The sequence below is a fragment of the Orcinus orca genome, chromosome 2, assembly GCF_937001465.1.
Source record: "Orcinus orca chromosome 2, mOrcOrc1.1, whole genome shotgun sequence".
NCBI lineage: Eukaryota > Metazoa > Chordata > Mammalia > Artiodactyla > Delphinidae > Orcinus > Orcinus orca.
The window spans coordinates 152,824,726-152,849,697 of NC_064560.1; the positions used below are offsets into that span (position 1 = coordinate 152,824,726).

The window sequence follows — 24,972 nt, forward strand, 5'->3', positions numbered from 1 at the left end:
GAGGGCCTGAAATTTTACCTGTTAGAGTTCCAGTTTTAGGCTCAGGAATTATTGCCAGAAGATGCTTTTGAACTCAAATTTGTTCCCTAGGAACATAATGTATATTATTAGCCCCCATTTCTCCAGATTAGTTTATAAAACACTTGCACTTTCCCTTAACAGAGACTGGAGAAAAAGGGACTCTGGAATAATGGAACAGGAGACTGGTAAATTTTGATTGTATCAGAAAGAATGAGAAGAAAACCTGCTTCCAGAGTGAACATAAGTATGAAAGTATATTTAACATTGTGAAGATTTGCCCCTGGAGTGAAGTGTCAGAAAGAAAAATAATGTTAGAGAGGAGAGCAAAGGTTGAACCCTGACAACATCAAATCCAGTTCTATCTGCCAAATCAAAGAAGGCTGTTGTTTGATCCTGCTGTTTTATGGAAAAGGCAATTGATCAGAATGAATTGAAGATAATACTTGTTACCTGTTGTCTTTTTTATAATAGCCGTTCTGACAAGTGTGAGGTGATATCTCATTGTGGTTTTGATTTGCATTTCCCTGATGATTAGTGCTGTTGAGCATCCTTTCATGTACATTTTGGCCATCTCTATGTCCTCGTGGGGAAAATGTCTGTTCAGATCTTCTGCCCATTTTTTAATTGGGTTGTTTGTTTTTCTGATGTTGAGTTGTATTAGTTTTTTGTATTATTTTGGATATTAACCCCTTATCGGATATATCCTTTGCAAATATCTCCCATTCTGTATGTGGCCTTTTCCTTTTCTGATAGTTTCCTTCCCTGTGCAAAAGCTTTTTGGTTTAATGTTGTCCCATTTGTTTACTTTTGCTTTCGTTTTCCTTGCCTGAGGAGACACATCCAAAAAAAATATTACTAAGACTGATGTCAAAGAGTGTACTGCCTATGTTTTCTTCTAGAATTTTTGAGGTTACAGTTCTTACATGTAAGTCTTTAATCCATTTTGAATTTATTTTTGTGCATGGTGTGAGAGAGTAGTCCAGTTTTATTCTTTTGCATATAGCTGTCCAGTTTTCCCAGCACCATTTATTGAAGAGACTGTCTTTTCCCCGTTCTGTATTTTTAACTCCTTTGTCATAGATTAATTGCCCACATAAATATGGGTTCATTTCTGGGCTCTCTATTCTGTTCCATTGATCTATGTGCCTGTTTTTGTGCCAGTACCATACAGTTTTGATGACTGTAGCTTTGTCGTATAGTTTGAAATCAGGGTGTGTGGTATCTCCAGCTTTGTTCTTCTTTCTCAATATTGTTTTAGCTATCTGGGGTCTTTTGTGTTTCCATACAGATTTTCGAATTCTTTGTTCTAGTTCTATTAAAAACTCCCATCAGTATTTTGATAGAGATCGCACTGAATCTGTAGATTGCCTTGGGTAGTATGGTTATTTTAACAATATTAATTCTTCTAGTCCATGAACATGGTATATCTTTCCATCTATGTTGTCTTTAATTTCTTTCATCAGCGTCTTATAATTTTCCAAGTACAGGTCTTTACCTCCTTCAATTTATTCCGAGTTATTTTATTCCTTTTTATGTGAATTATAAGTGGGGTTACTTTCTTTTTTCTCTTTCTAACAGTTCATTGTTAATGTATAGAAATGCAGCAGATTTCTGTATATTAATTTTGTGTCCTGCAATTTTACTGAATTCATTGATGAGTTTTAGCAGTTTTTTGATGGTGTCTTTAGGATTTTCTATGTGTAGTATCATGTCACCCGCAAACAGTGACAGTTTTACTTCTTTCTTTCCAATTAGGATTCCTTTTATTTATTTTTCTTATTTGATGTGGCTAGGACTTCCAATATTATGTTGACTAAAAGTGGCAAGAGTGAACATCCTTGTCTTGTTCCTGATCTTAGAGGAAATGCTTTTAGCTTTTCACCATTGAGTATGATGTTAGCTGTGAGCGTGTCATATATGACTTTTATTATGTTGAGGTATGTTCCCTCTACACCCACTTTATTGAGAGCTTTTATCATGAATGGATGTTGAATTTTGTCAAAAGCTTTTTCAGCAACTTTTGAGATGATGATGTGATTTTTATTCTTCAGTTTGTTAATATGGTATAACACACTGATTAATTTTGAGACACTGAACCATCCTTGCATCCCTGGGATAAATTCCACTTGATCATGGTGTATGATTCTTTTAATGTATTGTTGGATTCAGTTTGCAATTATTTTGGGGGGGATTTTTGTATCTATGTTTATCAATTATTTGGACCTGTAATTTTCTTTTTTGTGTGGTATCTTTGTTTGGTTTTAGTTCCAGAGTGATGCTGGCCTCAAATAAGGAGTCCAGAAACATTCCTTCCTCTGTAATTTTTGGAATAGTTTGATAAGAGTGGGTGTTAACTCTTCTCTAAATTTTTGGTAGAATTCACCTGTGAAGCCATCTGGTCCTGGACTTTTGTTTATTGGGAGTTTTTACGTTACTGATTCAATTTCATTACAGGTAATTTGTCTATTCATATTTTCTGGCTTTTCCTGGTTCAGTCTCAGGAGATTGTACATTTCTAGGAACATTATATTAATTAATGGTATTTGGATGTGAATGAAATACAAGTTCCCAATCTTGAGTTTACAGTTTTTTTTAGACTTTGCAGGGTTTTGTTTATATTTTGGTTTGATTCATACTTGTGAAAAATGTTTTACTTCTACTAGTGTTGAAATCATAGCCACCTACTGTTTTCTGTAACTGTGAAATATTATGTCTTGTTGCTTGCAGAACTAATGTTCTTACTGATTTTCCCTCCTCACCCTTTTGATTAAAAAGCAGCGACAGCAGGAGACAAGGCATTGGACTGAGAGTTGCCCATTATTTTTATGTCTTCTCTTGTCACAGTAATTCTCAACCCAGACTTCACATCAGACTGAACTATGCAGCTTTTTCAAATTGTGGTATTTCCAGGGGGAGAGCCTGACTGGTGTGTGTGTATCTGTGTGTGAGAGAGAGTGTGTGTGTGTGTGTGTGTGTGTGTGTGTGTGTGTGCACGTATGTTTTAAATTCCACAGGGAATCTGATGCACAGCCAGAGTCAAGAACTCTCACTTTATTGACGTCAGTGAATATTTGCAAACTGTTTAAGTCTGGGGTTGGGAGTTGATTTAAACCTCTATTTTAAACTGATACTTACAATGTTAAGATCCTGCCAAATGATCAGATCAAAATATTTTGTGTGTGCTCCTCTCTCTGCCTGGTTGTTTCTCCTGCTGCTTACACGAAAGTTGGAGATCTAAACTCCTTTATAGGTTACCCCTGTGGCTGAAGGTATAAAGTGTCAAGAATGACTTTTTAAATGTACTACTTTATACAAGGGAGGAATTGTTTTGCACCCTGAGGGTGGTGGCCTGAGCTGTGGCTGAGCCCCAAACCTCACGGTTAAGCAGTGATGCTTCTGTGGCCTGTGAACGTAGCTCGCTGTGTGGACACATTGGTAGATGAGAGAGTCGCCTGGAGCGGAGCCCCACTGCCCTGGTTCAAAAGTTCATGGGCCCAGAAAGGGCGGTGGTGGAGTAGAGGCCAGACAGAAACGCTTTCTTTCACACAAGGGAATGCAGAGAAGCAATGTGACTCCTGGTTTGTCTGGGCAGACAGTGCCTTGCATGTATACACGGGGGTCCTCAGATTTCTTTGTCGGTTCAGGTTCATACACTATACAAATGCTTTCCCCTTCAGGAAAAATTGCATAGCATTTGACAGACGTTGTAAATATTCCTCTTGTGAGTATGCATTTAATATAAGTGAGACTAATTGCAATATGTAAAAGGGGGCATTGTTTCATGAAGTAACATAATGTATAGTGTACATATTCATTCAGCCATTTTCTCTGATATGTGATAAATACTGCAACAGGTATGAGCTCAAGACATAAGCTATGAAATGTGCGAGCACAGAGATAAATCAGATATGCGTCAGATCTTAGAGTGCTTACCTTATGATTTTAAAGATAAAAGGTGCTTATAAAGGGCAGAACATGGCACATGGCACACAGCACAGTTACAGTTCTTTGCTGTTTCAGAATAAGGAGACTGACCCTAGCTGAAGGCAGTTAGGAGAGGCTGTTTGGAGGAGATAGCCCTGGACCATGAGGGTTAGGTGGGATTTAGACAATACCTGGCTTGGGGGAGTGGCAGCTGGGCAGATTTCCAGGCAGGAGATAGAAGATCTAGGGCACATACAGCAAATTTGGCCAGAATGTGTAAAGAGGCACCTCTGACACCTTCTAGAAGGCCTTCTTGGGTAAGTTACTGAACCTCTCTGTGCCCAGTTTCTTCATCTGTAAGATGGGGATGATAATAGCACCTCCTTCATGAGGCTAGGTGAGAAACAAATGAGTTAATATATAGAAAATACTTAGAACATTCCTTGGTACACAGTGTTCTATAAATGTTATAGAGTTAAAATGTTAGATCTGAGTTATTATTAACGAGAGGGGTAAAGAAATTTCAAGACCAGGTGGCTGTAAGGTCTTCTAATTCTAAGGACCCAGCACACAAACCACAACAGTGAGAGGCCCACAAACTGCAAAAAAAAAAAAAAAAAAAAGTACAGAGTTTAATTAGCTAGGCAATTTGCATGTCTCTAAACCTTCAAACCCTGGCCATTGCCAGAGGCAGGGAGCCAGATGAAGTGGAACCACAGTCAGATACAGGAAGGCAATGTCAAGGGTTTGCAGTGACCCCAGTTGCCAATAGCCTGTGTTAGTAATACGCATATCATTTTAATGACCTATTAGCACTTGTCATTGAAGTGAAAATTGGGTAATTTTTTTAAAAAAGGATATCTGGGCGATTTTTAGAACATAGAGGGAAGGTGTATTTTTTTACCCTTTGCTTTCAGAAGCAGTCTGACACCCAGATGTTGACCTTCAAGCTGCCTCTCCTAGCCCTGGGGCTTCTCCTGGCATTTCCTGGGCAGACCCCGCCTCAGCCTTCCCGGAACTGGGGTAGAGCTGAATTCCATCTTGTGGCCGGCGTTGAAGTTGGGCAGATGGCAGGCAAACATCGCTGCAAAGGGAAACCGCTGGTCCAAGCTTGGTTTTGTTCCTCAAGGCCACCTTTTTGCTCCCCCTTTCTGTGATACCTCTGAGGAGGCTTTCACTGCCTTGGAGTTTAGGATGTGTCTTTCAGGAAGGAAGGTTCTTGTGACTACCTTCCTCCACCTCTTTGGTAAGAGGAGACCTTTGCAGGAGTTGTTTTCACATCAACACCTGTTGCCCTGTTTCCCGTCGCTTGTCCAATGGTTGCCTTAGAGTTAGTGGTGAAACTCCCTGGCCCAGTCACTAAAGCACTTGTGAAGGCATTTTGTTCAGCCCTTCACACATCTCTGGCTGTTTAAGAAAAGGCTCAAGAACTGCCTCCAACCTTGTGTTGCTGCCTAATACAATAGCACAGGTAAAACCATAAAGCAGGGACTCTAACTGGATAAAAGCCTTGGGCCCCTGAGGATGTCGTGAAGCCATTAGCCACAAAAGGCAAAGGGTAAGGCCCTATGTCTGCCAGTATACAGAGCATACAGAGAAATGTCCCCAAATGCCTGGGCTTGATACCACTGGGCAGTTTTTAATAGTCTGCATCAGAGCTTAGCCATTGAATTTAGTCATCAGCTCTTGATAGTTAATAGCCTCTGATTTGACTTTTTAATTTTCTTTGTCCGGCTTCCCCAATAACAGTGGACCCTTGAACAATGGGGAGGGGTGGTACAGGGGTGCCAACCCTTAGAGTCAGCCCTCCACATCCACGTGCCACATTCACGGTTTCTCCATATTCACAGTTCCATCCTCGGATTCAACCAACTGTGGGTTGTGTAGGACTGTAGTATTTACTATGGAAAATAATCTGCGTGTAAGTGGACCCTCGCAGTTCAAACCTGTGCTCCTCAAGGGTCCTCTGTAGATACTAAGTACCCAGTAGACTCATCATCTTAGCCTTCTTGGTCAGCCTCATAACACCAAAATCAACTTCCTGAATAAAGAACTGGATATCCTGCTACTCAAAAATGTCTTCGCTGACATCCAGTTACCTACATCTGTATGTTTTCTTTCAAATGAAAATTCCCGGGGGGAGGATTGGTCCCTGCCAATCACTTCTTAATGTGAACTACTTCGGTCAGATAATCAGATGCTCCCAGAAAGAGAATCGAGGAAAATGGAAGTAATTTTTAAACCTGCGGGACTCAGGGAGAAGTTGGCCAGCCTATAAAGGAAGGACTTTGGGGCAACCAGGTGTGTGTGTGTGTGTGTGTGTGTGTGTGTGTGAGAGAGAGAGAGAGAGAGAGAGAGAGAGAGGGATTGAGAGAGAGAATGGATATCCAGGAGAAGGAAGGGTTGGAAAGAGAATTCTCATTGATTCTGTAACTTGGTCTGTGGCTCATTTGGAGCAGGGGTGGGCAAACTGCTACCTGTCACCTGTTTTTGTATGGCTCACAGATCAAGGGTTGTTTTTACATCTTTAAATAACTTTTTAAAATCAAAAGAAGAATACTATTTTATGACGCAGGCAAATCATACAGAGTTCCAATTTCAGTGTCTATACATAATTTGGTTGACACACAGCCACACTGATTCATTTATGTGTGGTCTGTGACTGCTTTTGTGCAGTAACGCAGAGCTGACCAGTTACAACAGACAGACTGTATGGCCTACAAAGCTCAGCTAGTTACTACCCGCCCCTTTACACGCAAAGGCTGCCAGCTCTTGATTTAGATAAAGTTTTCTGCTTGGTTCCTTTTTAGCGTTAACGTGTTTGGGTGGCAGCCTTTTATCGCTCGTAAAGTGAGCGAACAATATTTCTTCCTCTTCATGGCTAACCATCTGGTATTGGTTTAAGTATGGTACATCTACGCAATTGAAAGTTCTAGAATCATTTATTGGCATAGAACTATGTGTCCAACCTTAACTCTTTGTACAGCATAATCCATAAAAAAGGTTCCAATCAAAAATATCTTCAAAGATCCACACCAAAATGTAGACATGTTATATCCAAGTGGTGGGATTACAAGTGATTTTTTTCCTTCTTTTTGCTTCTCTGTATTTCCTACACGATTTTCAGTGAACAAATATTACTTTTATAAAGAAGAAAAATATGTAATGAAAAACTCTTTGCCCTCTGATGGATAGAAAAATAGAATAGGATATTAATACATTAGGTATTTTTCATCCTTCCCTAAGGGGAAAAATATTGAGTTTTCCTGGGAGATATTGAAGCAAGGGCCTTGGCATCAAACGCCCACTGGGGTTCAGAAACCAAGTCTGTGTGTCACTAGTTCTGTAATCTGGAGTGAACTGCTCACTCTCTCTGAGCCTCGGTTTTTCTCTAGTGTAGAAAAAAAATCCTCTTGGGGCTTTTTCAAGCATTAAATAAGACAATGCTTTCAAAGCAAGTAACAACTCATGTAGTGACAGGCACATCAGCATTAAAAAGCTGCCAGTTTTGGGGCTTCCCTGGTGGCGCAGTGGTTGAGAGTCCGCCTGCCAATGCAGGGGACACGGGTTCACGCCCTGGTCTGGGAGGATCCCGCATGCCGCGGAGCGGCTGGGCCCGTGAGCCATGGCCGCTGAGCCTGCGCGACCGGAGCCTGTGCAAGCTGCCAGTTTCCAGCATACTTTATGGAGAATATTTGCTATAAAGATGTCCTGCCTTTTGCAGCAGTGTCTTTGTGACAAGTCCCTAAAGTGAGATGTGTGGATCAAGTAGCAGGGGAAGGGGAGGCGTGGGCAGGAGGGCAGCAAGGGCACAAGAATGCCAGCTCTCCTGAGGACGAGGGAAATGGAGTGTTCAGAAGAACCGTTGGTTGTTTTTTTCCTTTGGTTAGGAAGCTTCCATTACAACCTGCAGCAGTCGGGAACAGCTAGATTGCTGCAGGGAGGGAGAGTGGGCGTGGGCAGAATGTGTGCATGTGTGTGACGGAGTGGGTCTTGGAGGAGAATTGTTCCAACGGTTCACAGTTGAGCTCGACGGTTTGGAGTATCTGTTAGGAGGAAAGTGCCAGGCATTCCGAGATGCAAAAAACACAACTCCAGGGGAAGCTACAGTCCGTCATGGTGGGTTGAGAGAGGGGACTCTGGGGAGAGATTTTGGGCACTTGATCACTTGTGCGTCTACCACATTTTCTAGTTCAAGTAAATAGCATTCCAAGGAGTGCTTGCACACTCAAGCCTTAGCAAGAATGAAGATTATTACAACAGTATTCTTACAATTACCTTGTTTTGAGGAAATGATTGGGCCAGGAATAAAAAGAGTCACTAAAAACATCTAAAGATAAGTTAGGGGTCTAGATGCCAAGAGCTTAAGAGAATGGGAAAAGGTGAAGAGAAGATTCTAGGTAGGGACCATTGTACTTCAGCAAACATCAAGGAGCAACCCTTGGGTGGGATAACACCAAATATAAACTCTTCAGTGTGCCATGTTCTTCTCATCCTCTTTGTCCTTCTTGTTTTCCAGGGAATACTGAACTTTTCCCAGGAAAAGCTCACTTTCCACTTTTACTCTCTCCCAGGCCCTCTCCATAGCCATACATTCCCAGCCTCCTAGACTGGCGCTTACTGTTAACACTGGCATGTGAATAGGGCATGTGAATCTCGGTCCTTGAGATTCTGTCCTCGAAGCGTCAATGGCCTACGTGAGCTGCAATCTCAAGATACCTGGGGGTAAAACAAAGCAAAACCTGTCAAAAACACAACCATTTTTTTCATAAAGTTCACTCTGTCTCTCCCTGTCCTGCTTTGCCACTCATATAGTGCATTGCGCAGTCATTATTTTTTCTATGCTGTATACTTCTCTGCAGGTTTTTTTTTTTAACATATATTTGCGTTATGTTATTTATTCTAATTTTAGGATGGGTCAGGCAGGCCTTTGCTACATCAAAGAGACATAAATCATTCTCTCTCTCTCTTTTTTTTTTTTTTTTGCTGTACGCGGGCCTCTCACTGTTGTGGCCTCTCCCGTTGTGGAGCACAGGCTCCGGACGCGCAGGCTCAGCGGCCATGGCTCACGGGCCCAGCTGCTCCGCAGCATGTGGGATCTTCCCGGACCGGGGCACCAACCCGTGTCCCCTGCATCGGCAGGCGGACTCTCAACCACTGCACCACCAGGGAAGCCCATAAATCATTCTCTCTTAATGTGTTCATGCCTGAAGTATTTAGAGTCTGCATAATTATATTGCTCATGTCTTACTCCAAAAGATGTACGTTCTTCTTAAATATATATTCTCTCTCTGCATCTCTTGAGGATGCAGAGAGAGAATATATATATCATGTTGTAAAAGGCACCCCAGTGAGGTGTCGTACCCCCATCTGCAGGAAAGGCACCCAGTAGACCAAGACTATGTAGGATTTATTTATGTTCTATAGGATCTGGGAGAAGGCTCTTTCTATCAGCTGGGCCCCCTCTGTGATTGGAGGTGGTATGTGGACCTTGCAAGCATTGGTAATGTAATGTAAGTTATAATATATATCCGGAAACCTGTTGAAAAGGAAGGTACCTAGAGTCACAAAATAGTTTCTTCATCTGTAAAGGGGATTAAGGTGGGCCTGTCAGAAGGAGCTAGACCCTCTGAGTCCCGGAACTTGTGTCCTTCCCACTGCTGAAGCTGGATAATCTGAACCACTCCAGGGTGACTATAAATTACCCAGTTTCCACACCGTTGTCTCCAGAGGGTCAGAGAAAGTGGTGTCTTCATTGAATATTGACAATATAGCCTGAAGCGTGATGGGTCAGTTTCCAGAGGCTAGGGCAAGTGCGTTCCCTCCAGGGTAAGGTAAAGACTCTCCTGGGCCACATCCTTGAATCACAGCGGGGTACCTGGAAGTCCTCTGCAGAGGAATCAAGACTGTGTTATGAGGTCTTCAATACCTTGCAACATCTCCTTGGGCTTCTGGCTCCGGGAAAGAAAGATCCTCGATTCCACACACATACTCACGCTCACACATACACACACACATTCAGTAATACACACACATAAACATTCACAAATACGCAATGCACCCACACACACTCACACATATACACAGTCACCCATACGAACACACACATAAACACTCAGATGCACACGTATGCAGACACCTGCTGGGTACTGTGCAGGCCCTCTCCATAGAACTATCTCTAACCCACAGCCCTCACCCACCACCTCTGCCCTCATGACACACTGACCTTGAGCTAGTGTCCAAGTGACCCTGGCTCTCCTGGGCTCACTCCGTGAATTATCCCTATCCCGGTAGCTCTAGGGTTGAGTCTCTGAAACCAATGCTGAAGGCTGAAGACAGGGAAACCCAGGAGAGCAGAGGAAGGCAGTGCCTTTCCTTCCTTCATCTATAAAAATGTTGGCCCTGATGATCTCTTCCATCTCTCTGGCTCAGGACAAACTCTACAACTATCAATGTCCAGTAGGCACCTTGTGGTAGGAGGTGTATTATGCATCCGGTTTAAAATTGAGTGGGGCAACTGAGGCACTTCTCATGACGATCAAAGAAGGAATTGGCAGTGTCACTGAAGCACCGGTTCTAATCCTGACTGACAAAGAGACAACAGGGGTCATCTCTCACTTTCTTTTTCTCTTTTGTAAACCTACCTATCTTTACTTATTTTTCTATTTTTCATTACCCGATAATACATGATTATCATAGTATTGTGAAAACTTCCAGAAATACGAGTTAAACCAACATCTGTCTGGCATCTGGCCCCCTCCTGTAAGACAGCCTGTGTTAGCAGGCAGCGTATGGTCATCCAGACCGTAGAATGTCTGGTGGAGTTTTTTCCTGACACAAATGGTACCCACTGCATAAATTGTCTTATAACTTGCCTTTTCCCCCCTTTAATTATATGTCTTAAAGGTCTTTTTATTAAGTGATTTTTTTTTATCAAACAAGTCAATAAACTTCAAGGGGTGGGAGCTTTCCCCATTTCTGCCAAGTGCCACGCTGTGCTTGCGGTTCTGTCTGAAATTCCCGATCCTGGGCTACTGCCTTTTCCCATCTGATGGTTACAACACTCGCTTTGCAGTGTCTCTGGGCTCCTGCCTGTCTGCTGTGGCCACGTGAAGGAAGCAGAGTCGTCTTACTGTAATTATTTGAGGTTCTGGGCAGTTTTCTGTGCATCAAATCCAGTAACACAAAACAGAAGAAAACCATTATGCCCCAAACCCAGCTATTTACTCCCTCCCACACATTGTTTTCTGGGAAAGGGAGACTGCAGTCATCTGGGAAAAAGATCGGCCGCCATCCTCAGCGAGGTCGGAGACCCGTGATACACAGCGAGCACTCTGGGCTCTCAGGAGGGCCAACTCCTGGCAGATGGGACCTTTTTCCAGGAACACTAGCCCAGTATTAGAGCCACGCAGATGTGATCAGACTCTCCCCCCACCCCCAGATCCCGTTTCCATCACTTACTAGCTCTAGAACCTTGGGTTAGATATATCTGTACATCTCATCCTTATCATCTAGAAAATGGATGTAGTAAAAATTACAGGGGGTTTCATGAAGTGTAAGTGAGGGAATGCATGAAAAGTCCTTAACACAGGGTATGGCATGTAGTAATTCCTCACGAAATATCGCCTGCTGGCTGAGCTCTCCCCTCCCCTTCCTTCTCTTCCAGATCTTCTCAGTGGTTCCATCCACTTGCGTCTGCCCAGCTCATCACCCTTTCCAGGTTCAGGTAAGCTCACAATAGCTAGAAACCTGCCTGCTGCCCCAGCCTGGCCCTTCCCCTGGGGGGGTGGCCCCTGGGATCTGCGTCACTCAGCTTTTCCAAAACCCACAGAGCTAGTTACTACAGAGCCTCGCTCAACCCTGAGCCCAGCTACAGCTTATCTTCACTCCCTCACGCGTTCATCGTTCATTCTTTCAGTACACGTGTACATTAGCACCTACTCTGTGCCAGGCACTGTGAGAGGTGACAGAGGTAGAAAAAGACACAGTCCCAGCTCTGAAGGAAGCCCAGTCTATTGGGGGTTAGAGGCCAATCAACTGGCCATTACAATGTGGGGTGACACATCCGTGCTCTGGTGGGAAGGTGTGTCCAGGCTGCTTCAAGGAGGGACATGCACACCAGGCTTGGGTGCCTTCTCCAATTTTTGACAGTTTCTCTAACTCTCCCTTCCAAATCTCCTACTGAAGTTTTTTATATCATCAATTACATTTTTAATTTCCAAGTCTCCTTCCTTGTCCTGATTATTCTTTTTTCATAGTAGTTCTTAAAAAGTGCGTAGGAGTCAGCCAGAAATGTGTATTTGGACCAGGACAGATTCTAACAATCTGAGCAGGAAACCTGGTTATGAATATCCCAATCTCCCAAGGTCAGGGTCTTTGTAAGATCCAGGGAGACAAGGAACCAAGCTGATAAATGCAGTCATTCATTCCTTCATGCATTCAATCCAGTGAATTCGTTGCATCGATGTTATTGTTGTCTGGCGTTGCAGGTTATGGTTTGGGTGGTGCGGGCGTGGTCTGTGCTTTCAAGAGTTCACTGTTGAGTGGAAGAAACTAGCATGTGAAGAGTTATAACACCAAGGGGGTAAGCAACCATGTTCATCAGTATATGGATTGATTAGGAAGCCATTGAGGAAGAGACTGGGCTGGGGCAGCTGGCGGGGTGCCCACAGCAGAAGAGACGATTTTATTGTTGAGTCTTAAAGGATAAGAAGTAATTCACCAGGCAGAGAAGGGACCGAGGAAGTAGCAAAGGGGGAGGCATTCCTGGCAGAGAGAAAGGCATGTATTAAATCAAGAGGTATTAAAGGGCTTATGGCCCTTGAGACTGGTGAGAAGTTCTCTGACCAGAACCCGGTGTTCACTGAGTCGGGGAGGATGGATGGGGAGAGGACACGGTGAGTCTGAACTGTGCAAAGTCTCGCCTGTCATGTTCAGGGGCTTTTTTTTTCTTTCTTTCTTTTTTTTTTTTTTTTTTTTTTGTGGTTCTTAAACACTTATCATGGACCCTTTTGAAAATATGATGAAAATTACAGGCCTTCTCACCCCCCAAAATGCACATACACATAAAGTTTCAGGGCTTAAAGGGTCTGAAACCCATTCCCATTCCTCAACTAAGGCAGCGGGGAAGCCCCTGACAATTTTAAGCAGGAATGTCCTGTTCAGATATAGGATTGAGTTCCGGCTCTTCCATTTCCAGCTGTGTGTGGTGGCAGCAGCCTTGCAGCTCACCTCGGGTTGCAGTGGCAATTGAGGTGGGCGGTTCTGTGCAAGCTTGGACATGTCCTCACGTTGGCAGTTGCGGCTCTGGGGACCCATACAAAGCCTCAGTCCCAGGGCAGCTCCCGACCTAGAGGCCTAGGGGAGAGGGGTATCCATGCATAAATGCCCCAACTTCCTTTTTTCCAGGTCACCGTCCTTCCAATCACTTTCTTTCTTCCAGAAAATTCCAAACTATCTCATAAGCTGATGATTTGATAAACCTATCCCATTCTCTTTTTATACCTTTTTTTTTTTAAAACAAAGTCTTTAACGTATTGTGATTATCAGGAGGAAAAAGAAGTGCTTGTACTCAGTTGACAATGACTAATGAGACATCTGTTTAAAAATTTTTGTACTACTTAGAGTAAAAAGTTTAAAATTTAAGCCTTTAAAATACATGTTTAAATTTAAAACAAATATCAAATAGGGATTAAACATTGAGATAAATTAGAACCAGAATGGCTAAAATCCCTAAAACTGGGATTAAAGATGAAAACATTTAAAAATCACTTTTCATTGACCAAGTATAATGCCATGTGCTCAGAGTTCCACTACAACATTCTGTACAAAAGGCAAAATATTCGGAGTATGTGCTATGGTCCTAGGTTATGTAAAAAGGGAAATAGTGCTGAGTCCTAGTTTTGAAAAAGTGCATCCTCCTCCTGGTCCCAGTGTTCGAGATGGTTCAACACTGCAGGACTAGGAGGCCAAGGGCTTACAAGTTAACACAGGTGTTTGTTTTTTAAGTGGACAAGTCATTGAAAAGAAAACTGAGGAAAATGATTCATGGCTGTGACCTTGACTTCTATCAACCTATGGTTGTGGCATTGTGTAGAGAGAATTGGAGTCCCCAAGTCCTCTGCTTGCCTAAATACAGACATATAGGAGAAACTGGATTTGGGGCGTGAAGGTAGGAGAAGGTGCCGGGACAAATAAGATTATTAAGAAGAAATCGAGTAGTCTTTCTACTGCTTCTTGTCTCTGTGGCATAGGAAGCTCACTTTTTGTGGTCTCTGAGCAGGATATGCAGAGTCTGTCATGGCCAGGAATCTCTTGGGAGAGGGGCAAAAAATGAGAAGGAGGATAGGGAGGGGCGGAAAGGAAAACGCAAATGGGAAATTTTAAGAACTTTTAAAATTTAAATTTTCTTAAAAGCTTTGTGAGGTCTTATTTTGTTTCCATTGTTGTCGTTCTCTTTTGTTTTGTTTTGTCTAGTTTTACCAGAATTTCCCATAGAAATGTATAGAATGACCTGTAAAAAGAACTCCAGCACTAGGGAGAGAGGACTGCTTAAACATCTCATCAATTTATGGTCGGTTTCAGTGCCTTCTTCTGTGGCTTTCCAGGATATTGGAATCACCAGGGAGGCATTAAAAAAGATGGATGCTTGGGTCTGTCTCCTAGCAATTCTGATTTAGTCATGAGTGTGACCTGGACCTCAGGATTTTGAAGATCTTTCCAAGTGATTCTAAAGTGCAACCAAGGTTGCGAACTACTGTTTTTAGTTACTATCTCTTATATATTACGTGAACACAAATCACCTGGGTTTCTAGTTAAAATGCAGATTTGAATTCAGTAGGTCTGGAGTAGGGCTCAAGAGTCTGCTTTGCTAACAGGCTCCCAGGTGATGCAGATGCTGCTGGTCTGAGGCCAAGACTTTGAGAAACAATGGACTAGAGATCTCTGAGGTCCTTTTGAGGTATTATTCTACCAAGATGTGGATTTCATGCTTTTATATATCACTCAGTTAGGACTCAAACAAGTCTGAGCATTATGGTATAAGTAGTTGATGGACTACTATGCAGCCATGGAAAGTTATGCTTATGAAGATTATATACTAATAATGGAGGAATGTTTATGTCATAATGGAAAATGAAAACATGATGGCAGATTAAAATGTTATATGCTCACAAATATGTCAAACAGAAAAAGTGCATCATTGTCATAATGTGGTTCTTCCCACTAAAACATTCTATTTCTCTGTGTAAAATACCATCTTCATGTCTGTTGAATAACTCAGGGAGCACCTCAAATTGTAAGTAGTCATATGAGACAGGGGAAAGATGGCTAGGGCAAGTACCAGGACAAATTCTTGAGTAATCTCACCAGGTAACTAGCTAGCTATGTGACCTTAGACACATTGCTTAAATGCAGTGGGGCCTCATTTTTCCCTTTTGTAAAATGGGTATTAATAGAAATGCCTACTTCATGGAACATCATAAAGATGAAATGAGATAGCAGGCACTCAATAAGTGATGACTCATATCTAAGCATCTTGATTTGCTCATCAGGGAATGAGAGAGTAGACTAGAAGATTTCTAAGGTTCCTCAAACTCTAACTTGTGGGGCTGGAGAGCTTTACTTTTGGAAGATTTATAGAAACAAGATTACTTGGAATTGCTCTGGATGTCAAATAAGTTCTTACAGTTCTTAGCACTGTACTGGGCAGCAAGGACAAAAAGTGAATAACTAAGAGGAGCTCACAGTCAAACAATTCAATACAGTATGATATGTGCCGTAATGGAGACATATACAAAGTGCTTTGAGCGTCTCAAAGTGGATGTAGTAGAGATGGTGATAACGTGCGTCTTGAAAGGCAAGGGGAGGAAAAGGCATTCAGGCAGAGGAAAGCACATGTTCAAAGGCTTGGAGACATGAAAGAAGATTGTGTGTCTGGCGTGGCTGGAGCGTATATGGGTGGGGTGGGGGGTTGGGAAATAAGGATGAAATCTGGATTGAGACAGTTTATGGAGCACCTTTTTGGCTACAGTGAGGACTTTATGACATACTCTTTGAACTAGGGAGTAATATAATCAGATTTGTGATTTTAAAATAAACTCTAACAGTGGTGAGGAAGATGATCTTGAAAAAGGGAGGCAGGTGGGAGGTTATGACAATAATCCAGGCAGGGGTAACAGAGAAACACAAAAGGGTGTATTAGAAAGATTGATAGGCCTTAATGATTGTTTGCATGTGCTGGCTTGGGCAGGAAATGAGAAGAGGAATTCAAAGATGCCTGTGACCCATATAGAAAATCAGGAGGGCAAGGTGGTGTGAGAAGTGCTACTATGGATACATTAGATGAAGAATCCATGAAGACAGTGCAGATTCGTGGATATGTGTGCCTCTAAGACTGGAAGAAGAGAGGTTACAGGATCTGTGTGCCAGTGGTGAAGTGATGGGTGCGTCAATGTTTGTCTCTGGAAACACCAGCAGTGTTAGGGGTTTCCAAGGCAACCTGTCTCTAATGTGGACCAAGGACAGCCTTACCAGCATCACAGCCCCCTGGTGCTCTGTCAAGGCTCTGTCAAGGCCCACTGAGATAGAATCTGCAGGATGAGAGATGAGCATTTACATCTGAGCAAGTCTCTCTTTGCTCTAAGAAAAATAGCCCTTTAAATACTGATGAAAGCTATGGACACAGTACCATCCAACAGAAATATAATGTGAGCTAAGTAGGTAGTCTTGGTTTTTCTAGTAACCAGGTTCAAAAAAATAAAAATAATCAGGTAAGATTAAGTTTAATAATATTTTTATTTAGTCAAATACATACAAATATTATCATTTCAACATTAATCAGTAAAATAATTATTAATGAGATAGTTTGCATTTTTTTTATCACTCTAAGTCTTCAAGATCCAGTAGGGGTTTTAACACAGTACACTACAATTGAGGCTATAATATATCAGGCACTCAATAGCCATGTAGTAATGGCTACTGCACTAGACTGTGTATTTACAAATACCTCCCACTCCCCTGCTTTGGAAAAAGTACATACACACAGAATTTTTCTAGAATTTCTAAGAATGCTCATAGCTCCTGAAGCATATCTATGTTTGGTTAAGAACTCTTGTTTTTCAGGTCTTTGGGTTTTTTGAGACTGATTCTGAAAATAGATGGCTTTCTTCGATATTGTGAGGTTAATTTTAAATGTTCTAGTCATGTAGAATATAAAGTACAGTACAGTACAGAGTGATAAGAATTCATTCTTGCACATAAAAGAAAGGATTAAACAAAGCTTATTATTTTAAAATTCTGCAGTGGACTGTCTACTCTAAAAGTTGGATTTTTACATTCTCACAGGACATACTATTGGTTGCAGACTTGATTTATTAACTCTGTGGGTATTGTTTCTAGGCTGGACAGAAACAAAGAGTTAAATGCAACACTTTCTAGGTGAATCATTTTAAACACACTTTTTAATTCAGTGAATTTAAAAAATTGGTTTAGGTGGTTTCCTTTCCCCTCACCGTGGTTATAGACATATTGCAGAGAAATGGCCTGAGACGTCACTCCTTTTCCAAACTCCCATGTGTAGCCGCTTTAAAGCAGCACCGTTATAATGGAGACTTCTTTCTGAGTCTCAGGCAGAAGTATTTTAGAGAAAGCCTCATGCTGCATTTGAAAGAATGACCCTTCCTGTAATTGGCCTGTTGGGATGTTTGGGTTGTGGTCTCACATAATTACAGACCCGTGCCAGGGGCCTGAGGGCCATCAGCATATTTCCAAGGCTTCTAAATCAAGGTTATTTGGTTAATTGCTCACAGGTGTTTTCCTGTGCTCATGAATACACACAGTCTATGAATTTTACAAAACTTGGCAGAAGGAAGGGCCGTGTGGCCAAGGAGTTTCTTAGATTTACTCAGCTAATTAATCAGGCAGGGTAGGGATTTGGCTATTCTCTTGAGGGAGCTCAGCGTTTGGAGTATGACTGAGAAGTAACCTGTATTTTTGAAGGAGAGTTTAAGAGGAAAACAAAAGGAAGCAGAAACACTTCAGGAAGCTGCTGCCGGTGAGAGCTCAGAGTGGTGGCGTAGCCTATTCCGGCTGCTTTGCAGAGCTGGATCAGCTCTGCCTCTGCAAAGAAATGGTGCTGGATTCTAAAATAAAGTGACTGTGTCAGGGTATGAATTTTAATTTCTAAAACTGTGTCTAAAGTACAAGCCACACTGTTTATTCTTCTTTCTTCTGATTTCTCATGATCATTATTGTTTGGGCAGTGGCCTTGGAAAGTGTGGAAATTCTGAGGAGAGGATTCCTATACTGGATTTGTTTAGAAATTCATCCTAAACAAGTGAATATGACATTATTCTGTAGCATACTGTGAAGTCCAGAAGAATGTCTCAATAATTGCCCTAGGTCATTTCTATGATAGTTATTCATGGGAAAAAAGCATGGGGGCCTGGTTAAATGAAATTCACCTACAGTCAGCTAGACCACATCATTCTGCCCAAAAAGCTAGATAGCAAATTGTTTTGCAATTCATTTCAACAAGCCTCCTACAAAAAGACAGGAGGAAGAGTCCAGCTAAGAAACCTTGGTATTCAGGAAGAATACTACCAGCATACAGAGAACTAAGTGGAGAGTAGATGGGCATGAGGCTGGAAACAGATGACAAGCTCCATGGATACCTTTTCAAAGATGAGGGGGACTTAATCTTGCTTATAATCTAAAAGAAAAGATCCAGTGGAGGGGAAGAGATTAGAGATACAAGCAGGTCCTGGAAGATCTTGGAAGATATGGGTATAAAGGACATAGTTTTTCCTGAAATAGAGGGATGACTCAACCAGTAAGACCAGAGGGCAGGACAACAGGGTGGTGGCACATGTAGAAAAGCTTGTGAGCAGATAGGAATTTGAGATGTTGGTGTTTACTGCCTCACATTTTCTGATGAAGTTGGAAAGTTCTCTGCTTTAAGGCAATGGTTCTAATCCTTAGCGGTACACTGGAATCATCTGGGGAGCTTTAAAAATAAACCAAAACTGATGCTTGGATCCACTGCCAGAGAATCTGATATAATTGGCCTGAGATGCAGCCTAGGCCCTGGGATTTTTAAAAAGTCCTGGGGTGATTTTAATGGGTTGCCACAGTTGAGAACTCCCGGCTCAGACTAGAGTAAGGGGGCTGAGGAAAGTAGTGAAGAGGTCTAGAACAGCTGCTGAGGTCTGGAAAAGGGAGCTGAGGAGAAGCAAAATAATTGTGAGGCAATCTTAAAGCCAGGTGAGTCTTAAGATCGTACCTGTAGAAGAGCCCCAATCCACACACAGGCTGATTTCTTCCCCCAGCGGCAGTGTTGTGTCAGCCAAGGAGGCTATCTGCGGGACTGGTCCCGAGGTGGGCTTTACACAGGCTCCGGGGAACAGAGGCATGAGAAAGGGGTCAGGTCATTTCCTGCAGTTTAGGCTGGGCTTCGAAGAAATCGAGGCAGGAAGCAGCCCAGCCCAATTCCACCATAATCCTATATTTCTACTAGTGGGAGTTCTTCTCAGCAGGAATTTAGACCAAAAAAACCAACAAGTAAACAACCCCACTGGGAAAAGCCAGGGAACCGGACACTCCAGCACTTACATAACTAATTGCTGAATAATCTAGAGGTGAGTGTACACGCTTACTATAAATACGTGTGCCACTGCATGTCAGGAACTCATTTCATGCCCATCCCTATTTGAAAATCACCTCTCATGCCCATGAAATAAAAAACCAGGATGTCGGTGATGGTGCGTATGGCTCTTCCATTTGTCATAGAAGGCTTGTCCCAGATCACAGGAGGGCTGTCTCCTAGCCCCCATTTTCCCCCTGGGGACGGGCAGCATTGCTCTCGCTAAGGCAGTGACCTATTATTGAACCATTTTGCATGTGCACAGTGAGTCATTGTTCTGGCAGAATTCCCCGCTCTCCACACACATTTTTACCCACCTTTGGAATGTGGGAACACTGACTATGTATATAATAGCCTGGCAGAAAAGTGGCTCTGTCAGAGATTTTCCTACTGAACAGCAGGAGGGGAAGCCAGGAACAGGAGAAGGGAAGGGAAGAGGGAGTGTAGGGAGAGCAGTGGCAGGGGACATAGAGAGAAAGAGAAATTTCAAGATGAACCAGAAATCATGCTATCGTGTAGAAGAGTGAAATTAGAACACTTCCTAACACCATACACAAAAATAAACTCAAAATGGATTAAAGACCTAATGGATTAAGACTGGACACTATAAAACTCTTAGATGAAAACACAGGCAGAACAGTCTATGACATAAATCACAGCAAGATCTTTTTTGATCCACCTCCTAGAGTAATGGAAATAAAAACAAAAATAAACAAATGGGACCTAATGAAACTTAAAAGCTTTTACACAGAAAAGGAAACCATAAACAAGACAAAAAGACAACCCTCAGAATGGGAGAAGATATTTGCAAATGAAGCAACTGACAAAGGATTAATCTTCAAAATATACATGCAGCTCAATATCAAAAAAACAAACAACCCAATCCAAAAATGGGCAGAAGACCTAAATAGACATTTCTCCAAAGAAGATATACAGATTGCCAACAACACATGAAAAGCTGCTCAACATCACTAATCATTAGAGAAATCCAAATCAAAACCACAATGAGGTATCACCTCACACCAGTCCGAATGGCCATCATCAAAAAATCTACAAACACTAAATGCTGGAGAGGGTGTGGAGAAAAGGAAGCCCTCTTGCACTGTTGGTGGGAATGTAAATTGATGCAGCCACTATGGAGAACAGTATTTAAGTATTTAAGGAACAGAGGTTCCTTAAAAAACTAAAATTAGAACTACCATATGACCCAGCAACCCCACTACTGGGCATATACCCTGAGAAAACCATAATTCAAAAAGAGACATGTACCACAATATTCATTGCAGCACTATTTACAATAGCCAGGACATGGAAGCAACCTATGTCCATCGACAGATGAACGGATAAAGAAGATGTGGCACATATATATACAATGGAATATTACTCAGCCATAAAAAGAAAATGAGTTGTTTGTGGTGAGGTGGATGGACCTAGGGTCTGTCATACAGAGTGAAGTAAGTCAGAAAGAGAAAAAGAATACTGTATGCTAACGCATATATGTAGAATCTTAAAAAAACAACAACAACATGGTTCTGATGAACCCAGGGGCAGGACAGGAATAAAGATGCAGACATAGAGAATGGACTTGAGGACACAGGGAGGGGAAAGGGTAAGCTGGGGCAAAGTGAGATAGTAGCAATAACATATATACACTACCACATGCAAAATCAATAGCTAGTGGGAAGCAGCCACATAGCACAGGGAGATCAGCTCAGTGCTTTGTGACCACCTAGAGGGGTGGGATAGGGAGGGTGGGAGGGAGACACAAGAGGGAGGGGATATGGGGATATATGTATAGATATAGCTGATTCACTTTGTTATACAGCAGAAGCTAGCAGAACATTGTAAAGCAATTGTACTCCAATAAAGATGTTGAAAAAAAAAGAAAAGAAATCATGCTACCTGCAGTATTCCTCACTAATGAGAACCCTGACTGAGTAGAGCTCAATGTCAGTGAGATAACCAACATGAATACGTATGTAAAAAACATTTAACATGATGAACATATATATATGTTTAAGACCCTGAGCAAGTTACCTAACCTCCATTTTCTCAAATAAAAGAGATATTACCTACCTCACAGGGTTGTTATAGGGATTAAATGAGTTAATATTATTGGAGCACTCCTGGAACATCATAAGACAACAATAAATGGTAATCATTGCTGTTGTTAATATGTTTTTTCTATGTATTAGGCAGCTCTGAACTTGAGGACATTAAGTCGCCTTTCCTAACTTATTTTTCTTTTTGAAACCTGTTTTTTACTATCTGTAAAAGGGGGATAAAATCATCTGGTCAATAGGTACATAAATGTAAGGGAATTAGAATACTCATGCACTTTAAAGTAAAATAAAACATGCAGTGTACAAATGCATTATAATGACGATCTGTTTATTCACAAATAGTTATTGAACATTTATTATATGCCTGCACTGAGCCAGGACATGCATGGTGTCTGCCCACATAGGGCTTAAAGTCTGCAGGAGAAGCTAGACATTATGTATGATAGAATAATATAATATAGTATATGTTATATTATAATATGTATTATATTATAAAAATTTACAATTGTGGTGAGGGTTCTGAAAGAGAAGAACCAGTTGTTATGTTTGAGCATTACAATGGGAACTATGTTGGTCTGGGTACAAACCTTTGCTGAGGATTGATGTTGAGTTAAGACCTGCCTGATAAAGAAAGTAGAGATGGGGGTGGCGGTGGAGGGGAGGAGGAGGAAATGTTCCAGATCAGTTTACACACCAAAAGAAGAGTAAAGGCAGTTAGGGTTTAGGGAGCCAAGGGAAAAGTGGCAAGAGATCTAGACCTGCATTAAGGAATCTGGAACAAAAGCACAACTTGCTCCTGTTTACTTCTCTAAAAGGTCACCCTGGTTGTTGTGAGCAGAACGGATTGGAGAGACGCAAAGGTGGAAGAAGAGAGACCAGGTGGAAGGCAAAGAAATGATGGTGGCCTGGGAAGACTGGAGTAGATGGAGATGAGAAGCAAATTAGGCAGAGTTGAAATATATTGTGGAAGTGAATTGGCAGGACTTGGTGATGGATTGAATGTGAAGGGTGAGAGGGCTGAGAGGTGCCGAGAATGGCTCCCAGGTTTCTAGCCTGAGGTGTTGGGTAGATGGTGCAGCCACCCATGGAAATGAGGAAGTCTGTCGGAGGAACAGATTCGGTGGGGAAGATGATTAGTACTTGTGATTTGTTTTCAAAATCATTTCATTGAAATGCAAATTATTGTAATCCATTGCGATCAGTAAAGAATTATAATACAATTATGATGTATATTTTATGAAAAACTGACAAAGTTTCATCTGATATATAGTTATAATAGTAAGGAAATCTGGATGATTCTTGGACTCCCTATGTTTAAGGAACCTCAAGTAATTGGCTGTGAGGCAAAAAGTATGATCAGTCATCTGGTGGTTTAGTACCCCCTTGACCATCATTCTGGCATCATTTAAACTTAAAGATTACAGCTCTGTGCACAAAACAGAAATTTCTCATGACAAGAAGTTCTGTACTAAAACTTCCTGGTCTTGATTATCTATACAGTGAAGAGTCTTCTCGTATTTATATTAGAAGATGAATATTCATAGTATCTATACGAAAGCTGGGCAACAGGAGGCCAGGGCTCAACAAGTGACCGACTGATACAGTATCCCTTCCACAAGCTGTGACTGTGAGTGACTGTTTATTAAATCGTACAGTTGAGCTTTGAGGTACAAGCAGGAAAAGGAGGAGAAAGAAGAGAAAACAAAGAAGAATAAGGAGGACAAGGAGGGAAGGGGGAGGGAGAGAAAGGAGAAAGAAAAAATAAGAGAAAATCTTGACTTTCACTTGAATCTGTTGCCAATACATAAAGAAAAAATACCATTTGGAAGGGTTATCATAAACATAACAAGAAAGATTTCTTTCCAAATACGCCATAAAACAAACCTCCCTACCATCATTACCTTCCCTAACTACTCTTAAAGCACCAGAGACAGATGGGGAGTCAGAGAATATTCCAGACTCAGAGCATAAAGGTTTATAGCTAATGCACAGTTTATGACTGGAGCCTAGGACACAGATCAGTCCAGATGTCTGGAGAGTTCATACTTTCCAACAGCTGGTCCCCGTACCTACCAAAATTACATCAGCAACTTGGTATACTTTTCAGAAAGTCTGAAATATCTCATCAGCTGGATTCCACATGCTTTCTTTAGGGATATAACATTACTCCATGAAAACAAGTGAAAAGAAAGACGAACTTGAGAAAAATAGTCAAGGCCGTTGCTTGTGACAACTGTATTTAATTTGCCCCAGAAGACAAACAGATATTTCCCCTGTAGTCAATAGTGTCACCCATGCCCTTTGCACTTTCAGTGGTGACTGGTAAATAGCGACGTGATTGGGCAGGTTAATTCACCTTTATGAGCCCCAAGTCGCTCATTGTAAAGCAAAGTGCCTGAACTAAATGGTCTCCATGAGGTTTCTTCCAGGTCTTCCTTCGACTTTGACTTGCCTCCCTGGGAACACTGTGTTTAAACCCCATGGGAATTGGCTTAACTTGCTCTGTGGAGGTCATCCAAACCTGATTTCCACTCAGCTTGTCCTGTGACTTCTACTTTTAAGTTGGCCTGGGAACTTCTCCTCTAAAATTTACAACTGGATGAAATAAATCCATCAAGGGCGGCTAATTAGCATGAATATAGTTGCCAGCACTAACTTATGAAGGAAGTTCTGTGAGGATAAAGGGAAATGATTCACCCCAGACACAAGAAAAGTTCCACTGATTTGGCACACGGTTGGGGATTGGGTGCCAGGACATAGGGTAGAGGGGTAATTACTAGGTCTTTTTCCCTGAGAAAGGCAGGATTCCAAAGTGGAAAGGGATAAAAGAGGCCCTGTGTCCCTGTATTTAGGATGAAGTTAGACTTCACCAGTCAGACATTGGCCTGTGCCCATGAAGGCAGGGCTTCTGCAGCCAGCAGCTGAGACATCATCTTCGCTTCTAGGGAAATCACCTTCCCAGGAAGCCTTGCCCACACCACCAGCCTTTCTCTAGCTGGATTTCTCCAGCTTGCTGAGGAGTAACTGTCCAGCCCCAGCAAGATCTGGCAAGACAGGGTGAGACACAGACCCAGGCCATGGCCACTGTCACTCCCATCGGCCTCAGCAATTTTCCAAGGGCTCCCACTGAACGTGAGTGACCACAGCTGCTATGGGCCAACGTCTGCAAGCCGTGCCCCAGACATATTGTTGGTTGCAAGCTGGCACCAGCCTTAGAGAGCTGGGCCGTGCACCCACACTTGTCCTCAAGTTCTGACTTTCCCAGAGAGAGTTCCCAAGCAGGAAGTAGTAAATTCAGGGAGAAGCAGGATCCGGGCCAGCTGA

At 42.1% G+C, this 24,972-nt stretch overlaps 1 protein-coding gene across 9 annotated transcripts in view; it reads left to right on the forward strand.

Annotated features, from left to right (window-relative positions):
• FRMD6 (FERM domain containing 6) overlaps positions 1-24,972 on the forward strand; it is a 262,742-nt gene that overhangs the window by 129,665 nt on the left and 108,105 nt on the right. For 6 of the 9 annotated variants that reach the window (XM_049706308.1, XM_049706309.1, XM_049706307.1 and 3 more), the window contains one exon: positions 11,612-11,671. The exons of the other annotated variants lie outside the window; for them this stretch is intronic. The gene's annotated coding sequence lies outside the window, so the exon portion shown is untranslated. The remainder of the gene's footprint in view (positions 1-11,611; positions 11,672-24,972) is intronic. 9 annotated transcript variants of the gene reach the window in all.